The 27,158-nt window shown below is 38.7% G+C and overlaps 1 protein-coding gene and 1 pseudogene across 2 annotated transcripts in view; both read right to left on the bottom strand.

Annotated features, from left to right (window-relative positions):
- The window catches only part of ZFYVE9 (zinc finger FYVE-type containing 9), a 213,482-nt gene extending 189,808 nt beyond the window's left edge, over nucleotides 1–23,674 (bottom strand). For both annotated transcript variants that reach the window (XM_042951599.1, XM_042951600.1), the window contains exon 1: nucleotides 23,402–23,674. The gene's annotated coding sequence lies outside the window, so the exon portion shown is untranslated. The remainder of the gene's footprint in view (nucleotides 1–23,401) is intronic.
- On the bottom strand, nucleotides 13,047–13,645 carry LOC122227239 (annotated as a pseudogene).
- Nucleotides 23,675–27,158: the final 3,484 nt, after the last annotated feature.

Raw genomic sequence — 27,158 nt, 5'->3', positions numbered from 1 at the left:
CGAGCCCCACTTGAACTGACACTCTGCACTGACAGCAGGGAGCCTGATTGGGATTCTCTCTCTCCCTCTCTCTCTGCCCCAACCCTGCTTGTGATTGCTCTCACTCACTCTCCAAAAAAAAAAAGCTTACTGATATGTAGTAAATGATGAGAAAGACATATACTCTCGAAAAGTTAAATAACAATATAAAGTACAAGTCAGAATTTTAAAAAAATTACAGAATATTAAAATGGACAGATGTACAAATATAACTGTTATAAAAACTCAGAGGAAACAAAAATCATTGCAGCTTAAAATAAGCTGAGAAGGCACCATGGAAAAGAGTATTTTGAATACTTTGAAATGAGTATTAAGAGAGAGGTAGGGGCGCCTGGGTGGCTCAGTCCATTTAGTGTCTGACTTTGCTCAGGTCATGATCTCAGCTCCTGAGTTCAAGCCTCCCTGTGGGCTCTGTGCTGACAGTTCAGAGCCTGAAGCCTGCCTCAGATCCTGTGTCTCCCTCTCTCTCTGCTGCTCCCCTGCCCATGCTCTATCTCAAAAATAAACATTTTGAAAAAATAAAAAAAAATTTAAAAAGGAGAGAGGTAGGAGTTGGGGAAAAAAGAAGGGGAAATGAATCTTTTATCTATAAAAATCGAAACTAATCCTAGGCTGTTTCAATGTATACAATTGTTATATCATAAAACAAAAGTATGTTTCTGCAGGAAAAAAAAACTGAGCTTTCCTGATTGACAAATCCATTCAATGAATATATATTTGAGCTTACTATAAGGCCAAGAACAAATTGAGAAGAAGAAGACAGGGAGCTAGGATGAAAGACTTCATAAGAGCAAGATTTGGGGTAAAATCTCATAACAAACATAATTATAATAAAAAACCTCGGGGCGCCTGGGTGGCTCAGTTGGTTAAGTGTCTGACTTTAGCTCAGGTCATGATCTCATGGTTCGTGAGTTCGAGCCCAGCATCAGGCTCTGTGCTGACAGCTCAAAGCCCGGAGCCTGCTTCTGATTCTGTGTCTCTCTCTCTCTCTGCCCCTTGCCTGCTCACACTCTGTCTCTGTCTCTCAAAAATAAATAAACATTATAAAAATTTTTTAAAAATAAATAAATAACCTCTACAGAATTCATACTTATAATAGGATATAAATATTTATCTCACCAATATCTGAGCACCTGTTTTGTTCTCAGCACAAGTCTAAGTCTTGGCAAGCACACAGGCAAAATCTTGGCCTTCTTGGAGCTTACATTCTAATGGATAGAAATGGATAATAAACAACAAAACCATGTAAAATATGTGACATACAAGATGATAAATGCCAAGGAGAAAAATTTTTAAAGGAAAAGAAAGGTTATAATTTTATTTTTTTTAATTTTTATTCATTTTTGAGAGAGAGAGAGAGCTACACAGAGTGTGAGCAGGAGAGGGGCAGAGAAAGAGGAAGACACAGAATCCGAAGCAGGCTCCAGGCTCTCAACTGTCAGCACAGAGCCCTACGCGGGGCTCAAACTCAGAAACCATGAGATAACGACCTGAGCCAAGGTTGGATGCCCAACCGACTGAGCCACCCAGGAACCCCAAGAAAGGTTATAATTTTAGAGAGGGCAGTCAGAGAAAATCCCACTGAGAAGGTGACATTTATGTCAAAACCTAAATGTCAGGAAACAACTCTAAAAATATCTAGGGGAAGAGAGTTCCAAGCAGAGGGAATACCAAGGACAAAGCAAATTAAGGAGGAGAACACTAGATAAGCAGGAGGGGTTTATGAAAGGGATCAGATTAAGGCTGGCCAATGCCAATTATTTCAGCAAAAATCAATACAATAAAATTTTAATATACTAAAAGAATCTTGATTATCCATCAAGAATTTGCTATTAAGGAATTTAATCTGTAACACAAACTTATTTCTATTTTCAAATTTCACTTATAAGGAATTTTAATAATGGACTACACTAAATGAAATCAGTCCCACCTCACTCCAAAGGCAGCCCCAAATTTCACACAGAAACTACTGGATGATAAGACAAATGTACATAATACTACAATGCTATTAAACTTCTAATTGCTTTCAAGAGTCTGCTGAAAATATTCCACCAACCCTAAATTTATTTACTGTTTCCCAAAGGAGCTAGTCAAAACAAAGATTTTTGTTGCAAGAATCTCACAGAATTTAAATGTCAAAGATCAACTGCTATGCTTTTTTAATTTAAAGAGATTTGTTCAAAGTAAAAAAGTATGGAATGTTAACCTTAAAACTATTTTTTTTAAGTCACCAGGGTATGTATGAGTAAGCAGTAAAATATTCAGACTAAAAATAAGAACAGGTGCACTATACTATTAAAACATTTTTTAACGATTAAGTCAGCTAAACATTCAGTGGAGTTTACCTAACCAGGTTGTTGCATTTATGGAAGTTTAAAAACCAGGTAGGTAATTTTATAAGGTTAAAAGTTCAGGCTGCTTGAAAGCATCCAAGCACAAAATGGATGAGTTCTCAAAGTGTGGCCCCGGACTCCTAGGGATCCTCAAAAGTCTAGGAAGTATGAGGTCAGAATTATTTTTATACATATATTGAAATCATTATGTTGTACATATGAAATTAATATAGTATAATGTATTAATTATATCTCAATTTTTTAAACTATTTTAATAACACTAAAACATAACTTCTTAGTATGTTTTTTTCATTGTGTTGACATCTGCATGATATACATATTTGCACACTGCAAAAGCAAAGGAATGTAGAAATGCTTGCACCTTTGCATGAATCAAGGCAACAACACCAAACTGTACTAGTGGTCATATTCTTCACAGCCACACACTCTTCAGTTTTAAAAAATGCCAGTTTCAATTGGTCAACAAAGCAATAAAAATTAACTTTGTCAAATTTTAATTCCTGAGTAAATGTCTTTTTAATATTCTGCATGACAAAATGAGAAGTACCAATAAGCCATGTCTGCAGCATACTAAAGTGTGATGCCTGTCTCAAGAAAGCACCTGCACAGTCACTTAATATTTGAACTCAACTAGCCAATTTTTCTGTGGATATTATCTTGACTTCAAAAAAAAAAGAGGGAGTAAGAAAGAAAACTAAAGTAACAGAAGGAGGTTCAAAGAAGAAATGTAATATAAAATATGCTTCTAACCCTTCAATAATTGATCGCACATCCTAGAAGACATTTAAACTTAATCTTATTTAGGGGTGCCTGAGTGGCTCAGTCAGTTGAGTGTCCAGACTTTCGGCTCAGGTCATGATCTCACAGTTGGTGGGTTCGAGCCCCGCATGGGGCTTTGTGCTGACAGCTCAGAGCCTGGAGCCTGCTTTGGATTCAGTGTCTCCCTCTCTGCCCCTCCCCTGCTCACACTCTCTCTCTCTCACTCTCACTCTCAAAAAATAAACATTAAAAAACATTTTTTAACTTAATCTTATTTATATGTCTGTCCCTTCAGTAACTCATAATCTCAATCATCCTGCTGTGTTCTAGAACATGCTGACTACTAACCCCTGAACTGAACCTGAACTGTTAAGCTTTTCTGTTGGAAGAATCCATAGGGTTCTAGACCAATGTGGTAGTATTAGCAGCAGAGCCTCAACAGCATCATATGGAAGAGTAAGTCCTCAGATTGAAGTGAGTGGCCAGAAGATCACTATGGATATACAACCCCATGAATTCACCTTGCATCTCTCCTTTACTTACTCTCAATAGCGATTCCTGTGGACCTCATCGACCTAACTCTATCAAAAATTTTCCAGGTTTCAACTGATTCGTTTCCTTTTATGCATGCACATGTATGTAAACACATAGGCACACACACAACACCCACCTGAGCAGACTGTTCAGGGCTCCCACAATCTTTCCAGTGAGACTTTTATTTCTCTAATGCTGAGTCAAAGGAGATCAATGGGGCTCCTTCATCAAATTGCTTGTCTTTTCTTTTTCCCCCAGTGAGGTCTTTTATTCTTTTCTTGTCTAATCATATCATTAATTCTTCCATAAGTGGTGATAATGAACAATTTATTTCTGACGTTAATGGGAATTGTTTAGTGTTTCACCATTAAGCTTGATATGTTTTTTAATTATATGCATATAACTAAAAACAAGAGGCCCATAGCTCCTAATGAAAAATAAGAAGAGTCCAGTACTACTTAATATTGTTATTACCGTCTAACATTGGCTTATTCTTAATTTATTTTTTGGATTCCTTTTTTTTTATTATGGAAATATGGACAGTCCCTGGCACAAGCTGGTAGCCTCAATGCTAAAATTTTCTTAGGAAAAAATGCTAAAACTTTCTTAGGAGACTATTCCCAAAGAAGAACATTCCGGTATAAAGATTCTGATTTTTGAAATGTGTGAGAACAATGCATGTAAGCACAAATGGAAGTGGCTAGCTGTTATACTGCACTTACTCCCTACAGAGAGAAACTAATAAACAATTAGAAACTAAGTGTCAAAGCCAAAGGGTTCCCTGGTAGCTGAAAAGAGGTCCTTATCATCTACAACAAGAGAGTTCCAAAAGATAAAGACAAATTCAGGATAGCTAATGCAATGCTTCAAAGATGACTAAACTTAGCCGGGGGCAGGTTTGTTATGCGAAGGTCTGGGTCCTGGTTTGGAAAACATGGAAGCATGATAGATGGGAGAGGGACATCCAAAATGGTTGCCCCAGAGGTACCTGGGTGGCTCAGTCAGTTAAGCGGCTGACTCTTGATTTCAGGTCAGGTTTCTCATGATTCATGGGTTCGAGCCTCACGTGCACTGTCAGTGCAAAGCCTGCTTGGATTTTCTCTCTCCTTCTCTCTCTACCCCTCCCCTGCTGGTGTGCTCTGTTTCTTTCTCTCTCAAAATAAATAAATAAACTTTAAAAAGTAAAAATTAATTAATTAATTTAAAAAATGGTTGCCCCCAGAGATTTTGATTCTCCAGACTCCTCTGAACTCTCAGAATCTGCAAAGATGACATTAGTACTTTCCACTCCACAGGAACACACTTCTGAGGCCTCCTACCTGCAAGGCAACAAAGGTTCCCTCTCAGGAGGTACCCCCCACCTCCACTCCTGGTTTCCATGATAATAACTAATGTTAACCCTGCCAATGATATCTTGAGCCTGATAAGGGAGAAAAGAGACAACAGCCCAAAGTTACTGAAAGAATTAGCCAACATATACCAGCAGGATCAAGGAGAACACAGTGCTGGATTTTAAGGGTACTTAATCAAGGAGACCAGAATATTAGACTTATAAGGTAAAGTTTGGAGGTGGGGACACCATCTCAGGATAGGGGAAGAATCTAGGGTTTGGCATAAATTCACTGCTACAGTGACTCCTAAAAGCCTGGAAAAAATGGTCCACATTGAGTGAAACTGAAATGCCTGAATTAACACAGCAGAGGGTGGAGCACAGGAGTAAAAGGCTCAGGAAAGTGGGTATGCTAGACTGAATATATTATGTGAGGCCAAAAGACCTACCAGAAGATTACATTCCATAAGAGGGTGCATGAGACACTCTATTCACCAAGACTATCAGGAATATACTGGTGAGAGAGACACCAGCATCACAAAGAAGTAGTGGTTCTCCTCTAAAGTATACACCGTCACAGTTTTGCTCATTGATGGCAATTGGGATAATGAGGCTCCAAAGCAACAGCAACCTGGTGGTGGCACTTAAAACCAGAAGCTAGTGAGGGCGCCTGGGTGGCTCAGTAGGTTGAGCATCCGACACTTGATTTTAGTTCAGGTCATGATCTCAAGGGCATGGGATCAAGCCCCCACATCAGGTTCTGTGCTGAGCATGGAACCTGCTTAAGATTCTCTCTCTCTACCTCTATGTCCCTCTCTCTTGGAAAGAGTGTGCGCGTACTCTCTCTAAAACAAACAAAAACAGAAGGCAGTGGACCACAGTTATCATCATAACTGGCAAGATGGAAAACAGCCAATAAACCTTGACCCACAGGGAGCTGTGAAGATAGTTAACAGAACACAGTGTCATTAAAGCAAAATAGGCAGTCAACAGTGCTGCTTAATATACAACAAAATAAAGCAAGATCATATAAACACAAGGCTGAGAGTGGTTGCCTCATTAAAATACTACTATCCCTTGCCTAATTCCTGTACTTGATCCAGTTTTCAGATCCAGACCGACCAGCTTAAAGAGATGGCTGGTTCCCTAGGAGTAAGGACCCTGCAACATATGTATTATATAGATATAATACACAGGAACATTATATATATATATATATAGATAGATAGATAGATAGATAAATAGATATATTATCTATATTATATAGATATACTACATTATATAGATATCTAATATTATATAGATATAATACACAGGAACATTGTATATATTTATCACTTATCATTTATATATATCATTATCCTATGTAATCATTAATATCTATATATAGATATAATTTATAAATACATAATTTATAAATATAATTTATAAATATATATAGATATATATCTATATAAATATAGGTTATACATATATATAATTGATTATATATATATTATCTATATTATATACATAAAGATGATAATATAGATAGATTATATTATATAGATAGATATACTCTATTATATAGATATCTAATATTATATAGATATAATACACAGGAACATTATATATATATATATATATATATATATATATATATATATATGTGTGTGTGTGTGTGTGTATATATATATATATATGTATATGATAATAAATGATTCCCCCAAGTCCTTCTCCAATGAAACCTATGCCTATTTATTCAGGTGACTATATAGTGGGAAAATGAAAAAATCCGGACATTTAAAAAACTACTGGTCACAGAGTCTGAGTTGATGTTGATATCTAGACACCTAGAACATCATTATTGCTCTGTTACAGGAAAAATATAGGAACTAGCAAAAAATGGAGTTCTGGCCAAAGTCCACTTTGGTCCATAGGTCATTTTCCCAGGTCCTGAATATAACAATGAGATTGGCATCCTTGGAAGTTGGGGTAATGTCCACCCTGGGTCCTTGGCCTCTGAAATAAGAACTACCATTGAGGAAAAGGCCAAACGAAACCTGAAAATATCTAAATGTCTCCCCAACCCTTGGCCAGAATAGTAAATCAAAAACAGTATTGTATAGCGGATGGCAGAGACTAGTGCCACCCTTAGGATCTCAAAGATGCAAGATTCATGGTCCCTTTCATATGTTGTTCATATGTTTGTTCAGTGCCTCTGCAGGAACCAGATGGATCCTAGAAAATGATTAGAGACTACCACAAGCTCAACCAAGTAGTAGCCATGACCACAGCCACCCATACTGGATATAGTATGTTTGCTCTAACAGATAAATATAGCCTCAGGTATATGGCATACAGCTACTGATTTGGCAAATGAGTTCTTTTCTATCCCAATCAGAAACAGTCCCATTCACGTGGAATAAGCAACAGTATAAGTTCAGTTTTATCTCAGGGCTATATTAATTCTCTTACTCTATCATAATAAACTCTGAAGAGAACTGGCCTCAGAATGGCACATTGATCCATTTAATCATGCTGATCATGCAAGATGAACAAGAGATGACTAGCAGGCTGAAATACATGGTAAGATACATGTGCTCCAAAGGGCAGGAGAAAAACTACAAATATCTGAGGTTCTACCACTTCAGTGAAGTTTTAGGAGTTCAGCAGTCAGGGTCATGCCATCCCATCCCCTCCAAAGCAAGAAACAAATTACTGCATCTTGCATCTCCCACTACAAAAAAAGGAACCATAACTTTTAATAGGCTTCTTCAGATTCTAGAGGCAACACATTCTATACATAGGAATATTATGGTAATCCACATACTGAATGATATGAAAAGCTCACTGCCAGCTTTGAGTGGGGAAAACAACTCTGCATCAGGTCGAGGTTGTAGTGCAAGCAGTCCCCATCCTGTTGGAGGTATAAATGTTGGGAAAAGTTGCAGTAGAGTTTATAGCAAGCCTTAGTGGGAGAATCACAATGCAGGAACCTAAAGGTCTGCAAGAGAGTCATGCTATTACAAAAACAGCTCTTGGTGTGCTACTGGGCTCTGGAAAGAGATCACTTGACCACTGGACACTATACATCCAGAACTGCCCATAAGGAGCTGCATTCAACAGACTCTCCAAGTTATAAAGTCAAGTGAGCTCAGAAGCAATCCATTATGAGATGGAAATGGTACATCAAAAATCAAACCCGGGGCACCTGAGTGGCTCAGTTTGTTGAACACCTGATTCTTGATTTAACCTCAGGTCACCATCCCAGGATTGTGGGACTGAGCCCCATGTCAGGCTCTGCACTGAGCATGGAGACTGCTTAGGATTCTCTCTCTCTCTCCCTCTGCTCTTCTCCCCTACTCACACTCTCAATATCCCTAAAAAAAAAAAAAAAAAAAAAATTCAAACCCCATAGAACCAAAGGGCACAAAACTTCCCTGACACCTACCAAAATTGTACTAGCATCCTTTCCTCAGTTCACATCTATAGCTGTTTGGGTGATCCTATAAAACCAACTTAAGGAAGAGATAAAAGCCAAAGTTTGGCTTATAAATAGCTTATAAATGGCTCAGTATGTGAATGCAAGCTGGAAAAAAAAAAAAAAAAAAAAAAACAGCTTCATTATAGCCATACTTAGGGCTGACCTTGAGAGTGGAAAGGGAAAATCTTCCTAAAGATAGAGTTTCAAGTGATGTACTTAGTCATGAACTTTGTGTATGAAAAAAAAAGTAGCCAGAGTTGAGAATATATACAGACTCATAGGCAATTGCAAATGGATTGGCTAACTGGTCAGAGCCCTTCAAGGAAAAAGTCTATACAATTATTACAAGAAGTTATGGGTGGAGGCAAATGAATGCACATATGGGAGTGCATAAAGTGTGAAAATTCTTTTCACGTGTTAATGTCCCCCAGAAAGCATCCAATATAGAAGAGACACTGAATAACCAAATAAACAAAATGACTCAGAGAGTTGACATTAGCCACCCAGGAAATGGCATGATGGGGATATGAATAAAGGAACCAGTGTGGCAGAAAGAAGCAAAGGAAGGCTGAACTCCCATTTACCAAGGCCCAATCAGTCTACCAGCCCCTCTGAACATCCAACCTATGAGTAACAGAGACAAACACTGAGCCCCCAATATAGCACTGTGCCTCAAGCTCATCAACCACACACCACATCGTATTCCTTCCATCTTGGAAAGGCCAGCAGTTGATCCCCACAGGCATTCAATAGATACTTATTCCAGGTATGGGTTCTTCTTTTCTGTCCACAGACCCCCAGCCACACCACTAGAGAAGGGCTTACAGAGTACCTGATCCACAGACATGGAGTCCCATATAACATAGCGTCCAACCAAGGGAATGAATTCACAGTGAAGGAATTGTGGCAATGGGCCCATAACCAGGGGCTCTAGTGGTCTTATCACATAACAGCACCATACAAAATCATCCAGCCTTATAGAGTACTAAAATGGCCTACTGAAGACACAGATGATATACCAGCTCAGAGACAAGGATGCAGTATATGCACTGATTCAGAGCTATGCTCCTAGTAGAAAGAACACATGGGTCTGAGAACCAAAAGGTAGAAGGAGAAATGGCCTCCACTTACCAAAATTTCTAGTGATCTACTAGCGGACTTTGTGCTTTCCATCTTGTTAGAGATCCTGGGCATACTTTTGCCAGGATACATGTCAAGGATCATACTGAGCTATAAATTATAGCTGGAGCCAGTGCATTTGCGACTCTTTGTGCCCCTGGACCAAGAGGCAAGAAAAGGAATCACTATCATGGCAGGATAAATTAACCTTCATCCTCAGAAGGAAGCAGGTATGCTGTTACATAATGGGAACAACAAGGAGTATGTGTGGAACTCAGATGACCCACATGGGTACCACTTGATACTCCCCTGCCCAATTGTGACTGTGATCCCTCAAAAATGACGGGTGGGTCTAGGTAAACCATCAAGACCAACAAAAATTATAGCTAATGTCAAGAGGAATTTAGACTGAATGGTGGAAGAGACCATGAGAACCACTGTGGCCCTGAGACCAGGTACACAGATGGGGACTGAAACCTGTCTCACAAACCTACTTGTTTGAACTTCCCCATCAAGAAGAGAAGTCCAGGGTGCCTGGCTGGCTCCGGTTGGTGGAACATGCAACTCCTGACCTCAGAGTTGTGAGCTTGAGTACCACATTGGGTATAGAGATTATTTAAAAATAAAATCCTTAAAAAAAGGAGAAGTCCATGGACCCCTGAAAGAACTACTCTCAGAAAATGTTTGGAGACCTAGATCCTGCAGCACAAGAAATGGACTTGTGGCAATCACTTGGATCTCCCTTGAAGAAAGAACTTGCATGTAAGGGAGGAGGGGAACAGAGGAAGGAAGAAATGAAGGAAGGAAGGAAGAAATGAAGGAAGGAAGGAAGGAAGGAAGGAAGGAAGGAAGAAATGAAGGAAGGAAGGAAGGAAGGAAGGAAGGGAGGAAGGGAGGGAGGGAGGGAGGAAGGGAGGAAAGAAGGACTTGCAATCAGATGCAAGGAGTACTGTTAATTAACAGCCTCCAGATGCAGCATGTTCAGAATTCATCTCAGCTTTCCAGTTGAGGCCATACTCCTCCTGGGCAGCTCCTAGCCAGTAACAACATGGTAGGTGTACTAGAACCTGGCCATTTCTTCCCAATGCAGGACTCCTCTAACAGGTGATTTTTGCTCTGGAGCTCCCCGTTGGATTGGCTGAGTTTTTTGTGTTGGTTTTTTTTTGTTGGTGTGTTTTTGTTTGTTTTTTTTTAAGATCTGCATCAAAGACTGAGACTCTTGTAGGTCAATTCAGCTTGCGCTCCCTTTCCTTTCACAGGCATTCTATTATCTACTCCCCATAAAATCTCTTGCACTAACTCCATCTCAATATCTACTTTCCAAGGAACCAAGCCAACACACTACATAATCAGCTCTTTTACGAATCATGTCATTTAACCCATTAAAGTATTATGGCTATTCCCATTTTACAGACAAGAAAAGATCACACAGTAAAAGCAGTAGAACTAAAATCTGTACTCAGGCAATCTGACTCCAAACCCTGGGCTTTTAATCTCTATGCTAGCCAAGGCATCTTCAGATATTAAGATGAGAATAATTATTTATTTTGTACAATTTTAGGAAGCAAAACAATGAAACGATAGATATTAAAGAAAAACAACATTTGGCCAAATACAAAAGATTTTTTTGTAATAATTATCAGTCATGAACAATAGAATGAGGTCCTTCAGGAAGTAATCAGGGCCTATCACCTGAGGGTTGAAATAGTCATGGATATTTTGAGAGTGAGGCTTTATAAAACAGATAAAAGTTAACCTAGATCAGTAAAAGATGTACTACTAAGTATTATGTGCAAAAAAAAGGTCCCCAGCCAATAAGTTGGGTAATATACTGCTGAAGAAAGTTAAACCAGTTTCTTTACTTTTACTTCTAAGTTTTTAAAAATACTAAAGTGTATTTATAAATCTCTATCTGAGGGCTATAGTATGCTGAAAAAAACAAACTTCTCTAACTAAAGGACATTTCCTTGCTCCTGGCCTAGGATGATTTAGTCCCAAACTCAAAATTCACTGATCTAAGGTCTCCAGAAGCTAACAAGGAAACGAATGACAATTTTCTATGCTGGTTAACAATTTTCCACCTAGTCAAACCATCACCCGTCTATATGTCAATATAAGCATCTCTAATACCTTGAGGGTAGAAAGGGTATATAAAAGTTTTGTCACTAAGAGGTATTTCATCCTTTTTGAATGCAAAATATGCCCTCCTTTGCTTTATCAACAAACTCTGAAGATCTACAATAATGGGTTCACATTTTAATTACTGAATTCTCACTTTATGAACAATATGAAAGCTATAATTATTTCAAGTGTGCTACTGATGACCTGGTTATTTTCATATAACACAGCTCTAGGTGCATTTTTCTCAAACACATTATACACCATCACAAGAAAGGACAGAAGAATGGGGGTAACAGGTAGGGAGGAGGAGGCATCAGTTACAAACTACTCAGCCAGCTAATTCCCAGAGTTTCTATGTTTTCATTTAGAAATATATTCTCTTTACTTAGTACAGGGGAAACTTTTATGGAAATTACAATCCCTTAGTCTTAATTCTCCTGTTTTCCTTAACCACCACCCATACCTCATTGTCCCCTATTCTGGTTCTTCATTACTGATACTGTCATCATTGCCTGGAGCTGTCCGTATGCCATCTTTTCATTCAGTTCTTTAGAAACTTGAATAGAATATTAAATGTGGAAGGGGCATTAACATCTAGCCCACCACTCATTTTCAGATCAGAGAAATGAGGCCCAGAGATCAGTTATTATATTTTTCTAACAGCAAAGCAGGCATTTAACTACTTCAAAAATACATATATGAAAGCTGAAATTCCTAAAATATATGCACATACACATCTTTTTCTTACACAAAATGCTACATGCCAATAGTATACTTCAAAGGCAAATACCACCAAAGTCCATCAACTAGAGTTGAGCTCTGCTAATAATAAATACTTCCTAAAGCGCTATGAAAAATCTTAAGATAAACAAATACAGAATACATGGAGAGGTTCACATGATGAAAAAGAGTGGACTCTGTAGTCAGAGATATATGGTTTGAATCATGGATGTGGGCTTAGGAAAGTCAATAAAAATCCCCATGCCACAGTTCCCTCAGCTATAAAACATGCATGACACTATGAATATTATAGGGTCATTTTAAGAATTAGAAATGACATACATGAAACACCTAGCAGAAAGATGGCACACAGTGGTCTATAAAGTTTTTATATTATACAAGTAATATAAGGTAAAAGAAATTAAGAAAAACTCCATAAACCTGGAATCTTTAAAGGACTGGATAGTGGGGCATGCAGAAACAAGTGAGGAACAACGAAGTTGGAACCAAATCATGAAGGGCTGTGCCACGTTAAAGAATCAAAAAAAAAAAATCTCAACCTTTATTTCTAACAACTGATAATCAATTTATTAAAAAGGCTGATTTAAGCATCTGTAATAGTGACTTCGACATTGACTCCTGGCTCAATACTGATGAAAGTAATTTGTTTAACAATCTCAGAACTGGGCACCTGGGTGGCTCAGTCAGTTGAGTTCCTACTTTTGATTTTGGCTCTTGGTTTGGCTCAACCTGTCTCATGGTTGGTGAGAACAAACCCCACCTGAGGCTCTGTGCTGACAGCACAGAACCTGCTTGGAATTCTCTCTCGTGCGCTCTCTCTCTCTCTCTCAGGTCCTCCCTTGCTCTCTCTCAAAATAAATACATAAACTTGGTGGGGGGGGGGGTAAAAAAAATCTCAGAAGGACTGAGCAAACCAATGAGTCACCTGTGGATCCTCATCTTCAAACAATCCCACTTCTTAGAACCTTCACCACAAGGAAGTATTTCTTATAGTGATTCTCAGAGTCTTAGTGGGCATCTGAACCGGTCCTTTCACGATTCTTTTCCTTTGTGCCTCTCTGATCAAGTCAGCACATACCTTCTCCAAAGACTTTTCAAATTGTGGCTGGTTAGAGTAATTCTAATTCATTGAATCACCACCTCCAATTCCACAGGTATCTTCTCAGTGTTTTTAAAAGACATGGTTGCAGTGTGGCTTCCTGACAGACTTGTTCTTCGGCAAGAGCAAACAGTGGTGAGTCAGGAGCAGGAGCCCAGAGCTCCACTGTAGCTGCGATCGCATCTTCCTCCCGGAGTTCAACCTTGTTGTTTAGACGTTGAGCAAAAACTTCCAAGAGTTGATCTCATAATTTCAAAAACAGTTTACTTCAGCTACTAATTAAAAACAAAAACAAAAAACCTATGGGCAGTTATTACATCACCAGAATCACTAAAAGATTTAGATGATGTATTCTGAAATTTTAAGGTTTTTCTCAAACCGGCAGTGTTTGGCTTCAATTGCTTTTTAGGAGTTATTTCTCTGGATCAACTGAAAATGAAAAATGGAGACTAAAATTTACATAAGCCCTGACAGAATGTTTTCACAAAATTTTGATACTGCTTGCTCTTTATTTTAGTGAGGAGAATTTTGAGATAGGCTGTGCTCTGCTTAGATATAATAACAAAAACATAAAAGTTTGGCAGATGAACTACCAAACTGTAACCATGAAAGGTTAGAAAAGAACCATCCTACAGGGGCACGTGGACTGGCTCAATCAGTGGAGCATGCAACTCTTGATCTTAGGGTTGTGAGTTCAAGCCCCACAATGGGTGTAAAGATTACACCATGTTGGTTGTAGAGGCTGCTTAAAATCTTAAAAAAAAAAAAGAAAAAGAAAAAGAAAAACACCTTAAAAAAAAAAGAACCATATTACAAACAGAAACGCATACCTCTTCATTAATCCTACCTAAAAGGCTCCAGATCTGTTGCTTTTTGTAGTTTTATATAGAAATTATGACATTCAAAAAAACTAAATGGGGCGCCTGGGAGGTTTAGTCGGTCTGTTAAGTGTCCAACCATGATCTCACGGTTCGTGGGTTGGAGCCCTGCATCAGGCTGACAGCTCAGAGCCTGCAGCCTACTTGGGATTGTGTCCCCCTCTCTCTGTCCCTCCTCCGCTTGTGCTCTGTCTCTCTAAGATAAACATTACAAAACAAAAGACTGTAAAACAAACCAGTGGAGGCCTTTCAGCTCACTAACTTGAAAGTCAGCATTAAATTCTTTTAATGTTTATTTATCATTTATTTTTATTTTTTAATTTACATCCTGGTTAGTTAGCATACAGTGCAATAATGATTTCAGGAGTAGAATCCAGTGATTCATCCCCTACATATAATACCCAGTGCTCATCCCAACAACTGTCTTCCTCAATGTCCCTTGCCCACTGAGCCAACCCTCCACCCACAACCCCTCCAGCAATCCTCAGTTTGTTCTCTGTATTTAAGAGTCTCTTATGGTTTGTCCCCCTCCCTGTTTTTATATTACTTTTGCTTCCCTTCCCCTATACTCATCTGTTTTGTATCTTAAATTCCACATACAAGTAAAGTCATAAGACATCTGTCTTTCTCTAATTTCACTTAGCATAATACACTCTAGTTCCATCCATGTTGTTGCAAATGGCAAGATTTCACTCTTTCTGACTGCCAAGCAATACTGCATTTTGTGTGTGTGTATATATATATACGTGTGTGTGTGTGTGTGTATATACACACACACACACACACACATACCACGTCTTCTTTATCCATTCATCTGTCAATGGACATTTGGGCTCTTTCCACACTTTGGCTATTGTTGATAGTGCTGCTATAAACATTGGGGTGCATGTGCCCCTTTGAAACAGCATACCTGTATCCTTTGTATAAATACCTAGTAGTGCAATTACTGGGCTGTAGGGTAGTTCTATTTTTAATTTTTTGAGGAACCTCCATACCATTTTCCAGAGTGTCTGCACCAGTTTGCATTCCCACCAGCAGTGCAAGAGTTCCCTGTTCTCCACATCCTTGCCAACATCTGTTGTTGCCTGAGTTGTTAATTTAGCCATTCTGACAGGTGTGAGGTGGTATCTCATTGTGGTTTTGATTTGTATTTCCCCAATGATGAGTAATATTGAGCATTTTTTCATGTGTCTCTTAGCCATCTGGACGTCATCTTTGGAACAGTGTCTATTCATGTCTTCTGCCCATTTCTTCACTGGATTATTTGTTTTTTGGATGTTGAGTTTGATAAATTCTTTATACATTTTGGATATTAACCCTTTATCTGATAAGTCATTTGCAAATATCTTCTCCCATTCCGTTGGTTGCCTTTTAGTTTTGCTGATTGCTTCCTTTGCTGTGCAGAAGCTTTTTATCTCGATGCAGTTCATTTTTGCCTATGAGCAAAATGTCTCTGGAGATGTGTTGAGTAAGAAGTTGCTGCGGCTGAGGTCAAAGAGGTTGTTGCCTGCTTTCTCCTCTAAGATTTTGGTGGCTTCCTGTTTTACATTTAGGTCTTTTATCCATTTTGAGTGTATTTTTGTGTACAGTGTAAGAAGCGGCCCAAGTTCATTCTTCTGTATGTCGCTGTCCAGTTTTCCCAACACCATTTGCTGAAGAGACTGTCTTTATTTCATTGGATATTCTTTCCTGTTTTGTCAAAGATTAGTTGGCCATATGTTTATGGGTCCACTTCTGAGTTCTCTATTCTGTTCCATTGATCTAAGTGTCTATTTTTGTGCCAGTACCATATTGTCTTGATGGTGACAGCTTTGTAATACATCTTGAAGTCCAGGATTGTGATACCTTCACCTTTGGTTTTCTTTTTCAAGATTGCTTTGGCTATTCAGGGTCTTTTCTGGTTCCATACAAATTTTAGGACTATTTGTTCTAGCTCTGTGAAGAATGCTGGTGTTATTTTAATGTTTATTTTTATTTTTATATTTAATATTTTGTTTTTAAAATATCATAATATTATATGTTAATTAATTATATTATAATATGTAATCTTTTTATGTTAATATTTATTTTTGAGAGAGAGAAAGAGAAAGACAGAGCACAAGAGGGGGAGGGGCAGAGAGAGAGGGAGATAGAATCCAAAGCAGGCTCCAAGCTCTGAGCTGTCAGCCCAGAGCTCAATGTGGGGCTCGAACCCATGAACCATGAGATCATGACCTGAGCTGAAGTCAGATGCTTAACCATAAAAGTCAGCATTAAAGGACCTAAAAGCGATCCTAATCAAGTGGGAAAATACTGTGGGAAATCCACTGTATGTAGAATGAAGGTCCAAAACTTGCACTTTGTTTGCTCAAACAATAGCTCCCTGCAGTATTTCCTAACTAGTTTGAAAAAATTTTTAAAAATGTTAGCAAGTCATTATTGCTGACTTTGAACTATGTCCTACAAAATCTCATAAAAAAGCTTTAATATCTTTCATGTGAACAGACAATAGAGGACCATACTACGTACAAGAATAAAGAATAGGGGTGCCTGGCTGGCTCTGCCCATGGAGCATGCAACTCTTGAACTTGGGGTTGTAAGTTCGAGCCCCACGTTGGATGTAGAGATTACTTAAAAATAAAATCTCAGAGGGAGGGGGACAATAACTAAACTGTATTTATATAGAATTATATATCATGGAGAGGTAATGGCAATCCTAAAAATCAGACCGGAGTGCTTAGAAATGTTAATGGGTAAATACGCTATTGGACTCTATCTTTTTAGAAACATTTTAGCAGTGAAAGGAAAGCTAAACATAAGATTTACAACTGCTTTTTGTTAAGAAATATTCTTAGAAGACAACCTTTCAGTTGGAAGTCCCCATACCACTGTCCCCACTACCACCCAAAGTGGTTAACCAGTTCCATCAAGTTCAGTATTTACTAAACAGAAAACTAGAAAGTTCACAGCTTTTATCCTCAAGCCAAAAAGACTCCTTATCCTCAAAGAATCTGGCAATGTATCTGCAAGTAAAAACTTGAACAATTTACCTAATGACTGTAAATGAAAGTTACAATCCTCAAATAGAGACTTAACTTACCACTCCACACCCACTAGGATGGCTCTAATCAAAGAGACAGATAATAACAAGGGTTGGTGAGGATGTGCAGAAACTGGAACCCTCCTACACTTCTGGTGGGAATGTAAATTGGTGGGGTTCCTCAAAAAGGTTTGAACAAAGAGTTATCTTTTGACTCTGGCAATACAACCCTAGGTATATACCCAAGAGAAAGACAAACATTTGCACATGAAATGTTCATAGCAATATTATTCATAACAGCCAAAAGAAAAAAATAACCCAAACTGATGAAGTTGGATAAATAAAATGTGGTATATCCATATAATGGAATACTATTCAGTAGCATAAAGAAATGAAGTACTGATACACGCTACATGGACAAACCCTGAAAACATTATGCTAAAGGAAAGAAACCAGTCACATATCCTATGATTCCATTTATATGAAATATAAATCCATATGGGCAGAAAGTACATTAGTGGTTGCCAAGGGCTGGGTAGATTGGGAGGAAATGGGGAGTGATTTCTTTCTGAGGTGATAAAAACGTCTAAAATTACATAATGGTGATATCTGCATAATGCCAAATATACTAACAGCATTGAACTGTACACTTTAAATGGGTTGATTGTATAGTATTTCAATTATATGTCAATAAGGCTGCTATTAAAAAAAAGTGTCTTGCCTAATATTTTAAATTTAATTGAAATATATATATTCTTCACTTTGTATCTTAAACTTAGTATTATTTCTCTAAAGTTAATATTATTTCAAACAGCCAGAAGAACCCAGGACTGAATATACCCAAACTTTTCCTAATTGGTGAAAAATTCTAGACTAATTTTACCATTTCCTTAGGTCTTACTTCTTAAGACTCCTTCCCTCAAAAGGCACTACATTTTCATTTAAATTTAATTAATCCTTAAAACCTAGGGCATGAATTCACTACTTCTGTATTTTAAAAAAATGCAACATAACTACCATTATAAATATTAAGTCACATATCCTCAAGCATATATTATGATAAATAATCAGAAAAAAGGTAAGTCACTACAGAATTATCAATTAAAGAAACTATTATAGTCCAAAGCCTTGGACCACAAAAGCATTTTTTAAGCTTAAAAAACGAGTGTAAGAATTTTCAACTAAAAGATAATTTACAGAAAAAAATTTAATATTTTTACAAATAGTTCTATAATATAAAATCCAAATGCCTCAAGATACTCATCAACATGAATTAAGTTCTCCTTCTCCCTTGCCCAATATGAATTCAACAACTTTTTCTTGATATCAACATGTCCAGAGATTTCCTCATCTTTACCTTATTTTATTAAAGGCTATCAAGAAAATATTTCATAAGTACAAAACATTATATACTGTCCTCATTTTTCCAATAGTTCAGCTCTGGAAATGAGCTATTTATAATAATTCAAAAGAAAAAAAAATTAGGTACCACTTAATATGTAAAATAGGAAATACTTTTATAAACAGTATTTTCAAATTGTTTTATTAAATAACATTTATTTATAAAGCATAAAGCATTCCACTAACTATGCCATTAAAATGCATAAAATGCGCATCTGGGTGGCTCAGTGGTGAAGCGTCTGACTCTTGATCTCCGCTCAGGTGGTGATCTTATGATACGTGAGTTCGAGCCCCACACTAGGCTCTGCACTGCAGAGCCTGCTTGGAAGTCTCTCTCCCTCTCTCTCTCTACCCCTACCCATGTGCTCTCTCAGAATAAATAAATAAATTTTAAAAATAAAATAAAATACTAACTCTACTGACACCCTGGTTTCTCCTTAATTTAGCAGTCTTATTCATAATTCAAATTGATCATACTGACTTTATTTCCTGGTTGTAAACTATATAAATAGTGATCTTTCAAACAGAAATAAACAAGAAGTATATTTTCCACTTTCAGGGTAACAATGATTTGCCAAGATTCATAGAACTAAATTACAGTTCTGATTTATACCTTATATCATTTAATCCTCACAATAATTCTGTAAAATGGGTATTATCAGCTTCATTTTATAGAAGAATAATTGAGGCATATAAGAAATGTGTCCAGGGTCCTGCAGGTTATTAGAAAAGACTAGATCCCATATCTGACAGGTTATAAAAATCTAGATCTAATCTACTACAGTTTATAAGGAAAAGCCTATGTTTTGAAGATTATTCAGTTTTTAAATAATGTAAGTTTAATTAAGTGATATCATTTGTTGAAAACGAAGTATATGAACTATTTCTATTCAATAACTGTCACCATTTATCTTTCGTTGATGATTATATACTAAGAATGTTGCTCTATATAGTGCAATGCAGCTACACACACAAGTAAAATAAAAAATCATGTAAAACTCTGAAAATAATGGAAAATGAATAAAACTCAGATAATGTAACAAGCGTACTCTATACAAAGAGAATAGCTCATTTATTCAGTAAAAATGAAAGGAGAAATATGTATAATTAAGATCAAAATTGTTTTCTGTCAAAAAAATTTTTTTTAATTTTTTTTTTTTTAACATTTATTTATTTTTGAGACAGAGAGAGAGAGAGCATGAACAGGGGAGGGTCAGAGACAGAGGGAGACACAGAATCTGAAACAGGCTCCAGGCTCTGAGCTGTCAGCACAGAGCCCAACGCGGGGCTCGAACTCACGGACCGCGAGATCATGACCTGAGCCGAAGTCGGACGCTTAACGACTGAGCCACCCAGGCGCCCCTCTATCAAAAATTTTTAAGAATTCCAAACGTAGACTCATTCTTTAAAAAAATTAAGGCTACCATGTTTTAACTCACATAGAAATTCCAAAGCCTAATTTTTGTTTTTGTTTTTCCCAAAAAGAGGAATGGATGTGAACATTTATTGGATACCTTCTATGAGACAGACGCTGAGCTAATTGCTTTTTATTATTTTTATCTCATGGAACCAGTTCTACCTCCCTGTGATGGATACTATTACTCCAATTATTACCACACAAGAAGAAACTCAGGATCTAAATGTCACACCACTCAGAGTTGCAGTAAGGATTCCTGCCCACATGTGACTCCATACTCTGCACCACATCATGCAATTGACAAGCATAATACACCCCTCTCCCCGTGGGACCCACACACCATCCCTTTAGGAACATAAGATTTTAAGTTAAAATCCAGGCAATTAGCTCTTAAACAAGCTTTGTGCCTTGCAACTCTTCTGTGGCCAGCACATAACAGGTGCCAAATAAAAGTTTACTGAATGGGATGAACACCAGTAGCTTAGTAACAGAAGAAAAAAAATAGGATCATCTTCATTCATTCTTTCTAAGGGAGTTAATCTACAACTACTGGTTACCAGGCAAAATATACAATTTTCTCCTTACAGAATAAAACACTGAATCAGGAATTAAAAGAAAAGGCAATCACCATATATAAAAATTATTAAAGTTCTTAATATTATATTCTTATATATTAATATAAGAATAAGAATATAATATTAAGAATATTAATATTCTTAAAGGACAAGATATTGGATTAAACATTAGAAGCCTTAAAGAGAGAGCTAGCATGTTATACTCAATTACAACTCCTGTTTGATCCTGCCTTGTAACAGTTAAACATGTTCTGCTTCCAAAGTTGGCTAGTTGCTAGCAGTGACCATGGTCATTTTTGTGTTTCTTAGAACATCAAAGATAGGACCTGGCACTTAATATTAATAGCTAAAATTTTATAAAGATATTCTACAAATTACAAAACTTTTTCAGATGAATTTACTCTAAAAGCCTTGCAAGGTAAGTATAATAACTATCTGCATCTTATAGACAATGTCTTCAAAGTCCAAGGAGAGATTAAATGCCAACGTAAGTGGCTAGGTATCCTTCTATAACACCACATCTACCAGAAAAATCTCTCAATATATGTTAATTGAATCACTATCCCTTGAAATATCATTTTCCTTTCTAATATTGTAACAACATTATCTGTTGCTATGAGGAATGATTGTAATGCTGCTTAACACTGATAGCTTTGCTAGAAAACAGATACTGTCATTAGCCTTGGCAAGGTTAGTTAAGCTTTAACTTATTATATCAGTGATTCTCAAACTTTAGTAGGACTAAGAATTGGGGAGCTTGATAAAAATAAATATCCCTGGACTACCATCATCCCTAGAAATTGTGATTCAAGGGACCAGGAATCTGCATACTTTAATAAGCACTCTCAGCTGATTGTAATGTTGATAATCTTTAGAAACACATTGAGAACTGAACTAGACTTTTTGAAACTTAAACTACCCCCCCCCCGGCAATTTTTTTTTTAATCAGGCCAAGTTTTTACAGTTATAAACATTTAAGCAAAACCTTAACAGAAACAATCCAAGGCCAGCACATCTAACTAACAGAACAGGTCCTCAAAAGTGTTTACTACACCAAACCTCCCTAGACTTCAGGAGCTTCCCATGCTGCACAGGAGGTAAATCAGGGGTCTTTTAGACAGTTACCCATGTTATTCTGTTTAAATTGATGAATTCAACTATGACTGCAATGTAATTTAGTAAAACATTTTTATAGGTCTTAAACAAATGACTGGGTGTTAAACAGTAAAATCAAACAGTTAACTAACCTGGTAGAAATAATAATAACTAAATAGTAATAACTTGAATAATTAATAATTAAATTAATCATAAATCGATAATTTTAAAGTCGCCAATACAAGCCCATTTAAAACTATAAATGACCATCAAAATGTACTAACTGTAAGATAATGGGTGACTTTTCCCTCACTATTAAATATTTATTGAGAGTTGACACGGTACGATCCTGTACTTTCCGAATTTCCTACAATAAGCATATTTATTTTATTCATGATTATGAAAGTTTCAGAAGTACTTATTAATCCTACAACCTTCATATACATAATAGGAAAACAAGAAAAACCTGTAATCATATTGATCGATCATAAACCATAAACACCCCAAACACCTGACTTAAGTTATCAAACTGTAATCATCACTTCCTTTTTTTCACATTAATACCGAGCAAATTACTTAACTTCTAAAATTTAGAATATGTTCCATTTCCATCAGTATCTGTTACTAAGATAGCACGACTTTTTAAAATTCTCTTGTCATCCAGTCTATGGATCTATTTAGGTGTAACATTTTTAAACCTAGAACTGAGGTATTAAGATATTTACACTCTTTTATTGGGGAGAAGGGGAACAGACCCTTGTTTAAAAACCAAAAAGATATTTTTGTAATTGTATTTATGTAGGAAACTTAGCGCAAAGCTAGGATAGGGCTTTCTCTAAGGCAGACCACTCTCAGGGGCAAAATGTAATAGAAGCGGCAGGGATGAGCTACCTGCAGGTGATGAAATTTCAGCTCAAATAAAGCGCAAACGGTTGTTTTCAACCCAGTCAGATCCGTGAATGACACTCGGGAGTACCAAGGGCTCTCAGGGCCCCGCACTTTCCGCACTCCAATTCTCACCAGCCCTCCCACCCCTCCCCCCGGGACTCTGCGGGACTCGCTACCGGGGCGCGGAAAAGCGGAGGCTGTTTGCAAACAGGCGTCCTCTGCCTCCCTCCTGGATGTACGTGCCGGGCCCGGGGTAAGAGGCTGCGCTCGGCCCGGGTCCGGGGCCAACCCGAAAGGTGCCAGTGCCCCCGCCAGCAGTGCCGCTCCACACACACCGGGCCGCGCAGGAACCGAGGCCAGGCGAGAGCTTCCCGGCGGCGCGGGGCCTACTCACCCCCACGCGCCTCCCGGGGGACGCGGAGAAGGGTTGAGGGCCCAGAGCCGCGGGGTGGGGGAGGGGGCCGCAGCGGCAGGACGCCCCGTCCGCCCGGCCCGAAGGCTGCTGCCAGGGCCCTTCCCCGTGGCGGAAGGCCAGCGAGCCCGGGACCGCGCCGCGCCACACTCACCTCGAGCAGTGGCCGCCGCCGCCTCAGCATGGCCGAGGGGGTCGTCCCTAAGCCGACAGCCTCCTCCGGAGGGCACCGGCGCGGCCCCAAGCGCCGCTGCGAAGCCTCCCGCTCCTGAAAGGGCTGTGGTCACCGCTGCTGCTAAGGCCCAGCGCCCGCCGAGCCGCATCGGGCTCCGGGACCGCCGCAGCCACGCGGATCCCGGAGGAGCGCCGCTGAACCGGGCCGGGGGCTCAAGGCTGCGGCGGGACGACCGAGGTGCTGCAGGCGGGGATCCTCGGCGAAGCCTCCAGCGTCGCCGTGGCCGCTCCTGCCGCCGGCGCCGCTGGGCCACAGCGCCCCCTGGACCCCACGCCCGGCTACGGCGCCGGGACTGCGGCGGCCGCCCGGGCACGAGCCGCAGGGAACGCGGGGGAGCGCGGCCTGGGGATGGCGGGGGCCTAGCGCTCGCTGCGCTGCCCTCGGTCCCCGGCCCGCCCCCGACGATTCCTCCTTAGAGGCAGAAGCCCCTCGATCCCCACCGACCGTGGCGAGCCCCCGCCCCACTCCCAGCCCTCAGGCCCTGAGCGCCTTTGCACCTTTTCCTTCTCTCCAGAAGGTACGTGAACGTTTCTGTCGCTCGGACGTTCACCTGAGAGCAGGAGGTGAGGGAATATGCTCGTTTTCATCTCTCATGATTCAAGAGGGATCTCTTCTAATCCCTTCAGTGTGTCTGGGTGTAACAAGAGCGACCCAGAACCAACCTTTTACACACACATACACACACACACACACTCCTTTCGCAAAACAGATGAAGGAATTGTCTTTGACCTTAACTTTTTTTGGATTTACTGTGCTGATCGTTACAGAAATGTCCTACAGATACTAAATCCTTAATCCCAAACCGCCCCCAAAATTAGAAAAAAATAATATGCCGAGCAAGAGAATAGTCAACGGGTTGTCCTGAAATTCATAAACAACTTAAAGGTAAGAAAAAACCATCCATCTTTTCTAACGAACCCCCTCCCCCACCTCTACCTCTACTCTTTCATCCCAACCCCTGCCAAATCCCAGGTAAGGCTCTGAAGGAAGGAAATTGTTACTGAGCGGGGACTGTGGAATCATTGTTTACATATACCCCATATTCGATCCCATTCAAGCTCTAGAATGCAAGCCTCAGAACCAAAAACAATAGAAACAAAAAGACCGTTAGAAGGGAAATAAGTAGGGAAAGAAATTCTTCAAAACCTCTGGTCCCAAATTTCCCAAATAACAGTACATTATTTTATCATAGAGTGCTATAGTAGAATGAACAGGGACTTTGGTGGTGGACTGTTCCTGATCCTACCAATTCCACCTCTGTCATGGTTAGCTTTATGACCCTGGGCAAGTTACATAATATTTCCGAACCTGGGTTTTCTAATGCCTGCCTTGCTGCTTGTTGTGAAAACTGGAGATAATTTATGTGAAAGAACTGGCCTAGAGAAGATACTCAATAAATGTTAGTTCCAATTATTGTTGGTTCCAAAACACCCTTTCAGTCTTTCTTAGATTCAAGATTGTTCTCATCTGTGTTCTTTCTCTCTTAATCTCTGTATGTAAATATATTCCTATCAAAAGATGAGTGCATCAGAAAAGAAAAAAAAAAATGGATGCATTGTTCTTTATCATCCCTGGTCTGGGTAAAATTTCCCTAATGGATTTATATAACATAACTCTACTGTGGAAAAATAGAGTTTAATACACTGGATGCTATAACATTCTATTGCATAGCAGATGTTAGCATAAAACTAGTATATTTTCTGTATATAAAAATTATAAGGCAATCTCACCTTACCTTAGGTTATGTCCTAATAATAATAAATCTTAATGAGAACATTATATAAGGTCTCTGGGAACTTTCAAATAATAATTGAGCAGCCACCTTAGAGAAAATATGACCTTACAGCTCTCTTCCAATCAATGAAAGCTGTTCCTGTTATTGTACAATCCTGAGCGTGCCTTCACCACCTACTTCTGAGTCACATTACAAAAAAAAAAAAAAAAAAAAATCACTATCCCCTTTTTATAAAAAGAGAAACTGGGGCTCCGAGGGAAACTATGATTCATCCTCATAACAACTCTGAATTAAGTACTATACTACCACCATTTTACATGTGAAATACATCTACCTAAGGGAAAGCTGGAAGTATACCCTGAAATTCCTTCATTCTCCCTTCTGATGCCCCTAATAGTCCTTTCTACAATATTCAGAAAATGCTGTAAGAGTAAGTTACTGTTGCTAAAAATTTTCAATCTAGAGAAATGGGCCCTTTCATTTAGATTAGTTTGGCAACCCAACATTAGTACTGCTTTCCAAGCTTGGTTCACTACCACCACAGGAAATCTGCATTTGTTTATGAATAATCATGCTACCCAGGGTGTAGCTACTGCTTGAAGATGATTCATTTGTTCCCAGGACCAGTTTCCTCTTGCTTCACACTTTCTCCCCTTCTATGTTGCTGAAAGAGACTGTCTTTATCATCACTACCACCTCCCAGATCATAGTAATCTACTATAAATCCTTTCATCTATAATTTCATTCTGTCATTCAACTCTTCCTACCCAGTGTGCTCTCTGCTCCTGAAATATCTGTCATCTGTTTTCCCCTCTTCTGCTAATTTTAATCTTTTACCTGCCATCAATTGCTTTAGTTACCCCACTCTCAATTTTGTTTTGATTTCCACAACTATACAGTGACTCTAAAATACCTCTTTATTTGTAACCTGGTAGACCTTTCCGCTTTCATTTTTGTGCCATATCCTATAGAAAGCCAGTATTCTAAAAATAGTTTCTCCACATGAGTTAAAGCTGTAGCACCCCAATCAAAATTTTCTTTGCCCTTTAAAATTTGTTCTTAAAAATTAAGGCCTTGGGGCACCTGGCCAGCTCAGTTAGAAGGGCATGCAACTCTTGAGCTCAGTATCCTGAGTTCAAGCCCCATGGTTGGTGTAGAGATTACTAAAAAAATAATAATAAACTTAAAAAAAATTCAGTTCTTTTACTTGTCAATTATACCTCAATAAAACTGGGGAGAAATCAGGCCAAAAAGATACCCATTTCCTGGCTTTGTCAATGGCAAAGGAGGGATCCTTAACTCTTGTTTCTGTCCTGGACAATTGGTTGTTGAGCCTGATAAATTCTACTTCTTGCTTTTATTGAATTTTTCTCTTCTCCAACTCCACTGCCACCCACTATGGTCTAAGGTATATGCTCAACAAATTATATGTGCAGGGGTGCCTTGGTGGCTCAGTTGGTTAAGCATCTGACTCTTGATTTGGGCTCAGGTCATGATGTCAGGCTCTGTGCTGACAGTGCGGAGCCTGCTTGGGATTCCCTCTGTCTTCCTCTGTCTCTGCCCGTCCCCTGCTCACACTCTCTCTAAAAAATAGATATATAAACATTTAAAAAAATAAAATATATGTGCAATGAATGAAAAGAAGGAAAGGATGGAGGAAAGAGGAATGAATGAATATTATATTTGTGTATAAGTAGATACTGTATAAAAGTTTGTTTAAAAGAAGGCACAAAACCTCTCTGATGCTCCCAATAATCTTTGTGCTTCTCAATTTGTAAGTCTTCATCACTACACTGTCAGTCTCTGTTTACCTGTATGTCTCTCCTATGAGATTTTGAGCCCTGTGAGCCAGGTTCAGTGTTTGATTCATCTCTGTGTCCCCACAACCAGTCTCTACACAGAATACAGCTCAGAGAATATTAAACTGGACTAAGCTGTCTT

Source organism: Panthera leo, chromosome C1 (genome assembly GCF_018350215.1).
Source record: "Panthera leo isolate Ple1 chromosome C1, P.leo_Ple1_pat1.1, whole genome shotgun sequence".
Lineage (NCBI taxonomy): Eukaryota > Metazoa > Chordata > Mammalia > Carnivora > Felidae > Panthera > Panthera leo.
This window is presented reverse-complemented; position numbering and strand designations above follow the sequence as displayed.